The sequence below is a fragment of the Meles meles genome, chromosome 3, assembly GCF_922984935.1.
Source record: "Meles meles chromosome 3, mMelMel3.1 paternal haplotype, whole genome shotgun sequence".
NCBI lineage: Eukaryota > Metazoa > Chordata > Mammalia > Carnivora > Mustelidae > Meles > Meles meles.
In genome coordinates this window covers 66,789,779-66,793,055 of record NC_060068.1, presented here as the reverse complement: position 1 = coordinate 66,793,055, position 3,277 = coordinate 66,789,779, and the positions used below count along the sequence as shown (strand labels likewise).

Sequence of the window (3,277 nt, the reverse complement as noted above, 5' to 3'; positions counted from 1 at the left end):
GACAACAAAAGGAAATTAAAGGCATCCAAATTAGCAAAGAAGAAGTCAAACTATCACTCTTCGCAGATGATATAATACTATTTGTGGAAAACCCAAAAGACTCCACTCCAAAACTGCTAGAACTTGTACAGGATTCAGCAAAGTGTCAGGATACAAAATCAATGTACAGAAATCAGTTGCATTTCTGTACACCAACAACAAGACAGAAGAAAGAGAAATTAAGGAGTCAATCCCATTTGCAATTGCACCCCAAACTATAAGATACCTAGGAATAAACCTAACCAAAGAGGCTAAGAATCTATATGCAAAAACTATAAAGTACTCATGAAAGACATTGAGGGAGACACAAAGAAGTGGAAAAATGTCCCATGCTCCTGGATTGGAAGAATAAATATTGTGAAAATGTCTATGCTACCTAAAGCAATCTGCACATTTAATGCAATCCCTATCAAAATACCATCCATGTTTTTCAAAGAAATGGAACAAATAATCCTCAAATTTATATGGAACCAGAAACGACCTCAAATAGCCAAAGGAATATTGAAAAAGAAAGCCAAAGTTGGTGGCATCACAATTCCGGACTTCAAGCTCTATTACAAAGCTGTCATCATCAAGACAGCATGGTACTGGTACAAAAACAGACACATAGATCAATGGAACAGAATAGAGAGCCCAGAAATAGACCCTCAACTCTATGGTCAACTAATCTTTGACAAAGCAGGAAAGAATGTCCAATGGAAAAAAGACAGCCTCTTCAATAAATGGTGCTGGGAAAATTGGACAACCACAGGCAGAAAAATGAAATTGGACCACTTCCTTACACCACACACGAAAATAGACTCAACATGGATGAAGGACCTCAATGTGAGAAAGGAATCCATCAAAATCCTTGAGGAGAACACAGGCAGCAATCTCTTCGACCTCACTCACAGCAATATATTCCTAGGAACATCGGCAAAGGCAAGGGAAGCAAGGGCAAAAAGGAACTATTGAGATTTCATCAAGATCAAAAGCTTTTGCACAGCAAAGGAAACAGTTAACAAAACCAAAAGACAACTAACAGAATGGGAGAAGATATTTGCAAACGACATATCAGATAAAGGGCTAGTATCCCAAATCTATAAGGAACTTAGCAAACTCAACACCCAAAGAACAAACAATCCAATCAAGAAATGGGCAGAGGACATGAACAGACATTTCTGCAAAGAAGACATCCAGATGGCCAACAGACACATGAAAAAGTGCTCCACATCACTCGGCATCAGGGAAATACAAATCAAAACCATAATGAGATATCACCTCACTCCAGTCAGAATGGCTAAAATTAACAAGTCAGGAAATGACAGATGCTGGCGAGGATGCAGAGAAAGGGGAACACTCCTACACTCTTGGTGGGAATGCAAGCTAGTGCAACCACTCTGGAAAACAGCATGGAGGTTCCTCAAAATGTTGAAAATAGAACTACCCTATGACCCAGCAATCGCACTCCTGGGTATTTATCCTAAAGATACAAACGCAGTGATCCGAAGGGGCATGTGTACCCAAATGTTTATAGCGGCAATGTCTACAATAGCCAAACTATGGAAAGAACCTAGATGTCCACCAACAGATGAATGGATAAAGAAAAGGTGGTATATATACACAATGGAATACTATGCAGCCATCAAAAGAAATGAAATCTTGCCATTTGCGACGACGTGGATGGAACTAGAGGGTATCATGCTTAGTGAAATAAGTCAATCGGAGAAAGACAACTGTCATATGATCTCCCTGATATAAGGACGTGGAGATGCAACATGGGGGGTTAGAGGGATAGGAGAAGAATAAATGAAACAAGATGGGATTGGGAGGGAGACAAGCCATAAGTGACTCTTAATCTCACAAAACAAACTGGGGGTTGCAGGGGGGAAGTGGGGTTGGGAGAGGGGGAGGGGGTTATAGACATTAGGGAGGGTATGTGCCTTCATGAGTGCTGTGCTGTGAAGTGTGTAAACCTGGTGATTCACAGACCTGTACCCCTGGGGATAAAAATACATTATATGTTTATTAAAAAAAATAAAAGAAAGAATGAATACCCAACTTTTGTAGCAACATGGACGGGACTGGAAGTGATTATGCTGAGTGAAATAAGTCAAGCAGAGACAGTCAAGTATCATATGGTTTCACTTATTTGTGGAGCATAACAAATGACATGGAGGACATTGGGAGATGGAGAGGAGAGGGAGGTTGAGGGAAAGTGGAAGGGGAGGTGAACCATAAGAGACTATGGACTCTGAAAAACAACCTGAGGGTTTTGAAGGGGCGGGGGTGGGAGATTGGGGGAACCAGGTGGTGGGTAATAGGGAGGGCACGTACTGCATGGAGCACTGGGTGTTGTGCAAAAACAATGAATACTGTTACGCTGAAAAAGTAAATAAATTAATTTAAAAAAATTAGAATCATGAACATAACAATATTCTTTTCTCCACTCTCATTTTACATTTTTTAATTAGCCAATATAAACAAAGAAAAAGAAATATAAACATTGAAAGTAGTGATTTATCTTGAGAATGCAAGAATGAAGGTAGAAAATTAGTGCAACTAATGAGAAAGTGAAGATTTCTGTACACAAAATAGAAATATCTATATGACAATTGAATAAGAAAGGTTTTCTTAGAAAAGACAAAAATGGTACAGAGATAATTGATAATAAAAGGCCTACAATGAAATGAGAACATTTCTATAAAAGGGACAACGAAGTTAAAAACCAGCTACAAACTAGTAAAAGATTTTTGCAATGGAAAAATTTGACCTTGGATTGACACCTAGATTTTAAAGAGAATTCCTATGAATTGATAAGAAACATTCCAAATACCAAACAGGAAAATGTATAAAGGTTTCGAATAAGGAAATGGAAAATGATAATATAAAAAGAGCCTGATTTTGTGCTCGCTTCGGCAGCACATATACTAAAATTGGAATGATACCGAGATTAGCATGGCCCCTGCGCAAGGATGACAAGCAAATTCGTGAAGCGTTCCATATTTTTAAATAAATAAAAAATTAAAAATAAACTGAAAAAAAGAGCCAGATTTTAATTCATGAAATTAAAAATTTAAGAATTCAAAATGAAGTATTTCCCATTCATCAAATTTATCAAATTGAAAGACTTACTATAACAAGTATGAATGGGATAAAAATAAGGAGATAGCTTCATAGCCTACTGGCAGAAATATAAATAAGTACAACCACTTTGGGGGAATATGTTTGCATCCTACAATATGCCAATTCTGAACCC

At 37.8% G+C, this 3,277-nt stretch overlaps 1 non-coding gene across 1 annotated transcript; it reads left to right on the top strand.

Moving 5' to 3' along the window:
* Positions 1-2,924: 2,924 nt before the first annotated feature.
* Positions 2,925-3,028, top strand: LOC123939478. Its single transcript, XR_006817861.1, has one exon. It is a non-coding gene; the product is annotated as a U6 spliceosomal RNA (small nuclear RNA).
* Positions 3,029-3,277: the final 249 nt, after the last annotated feature.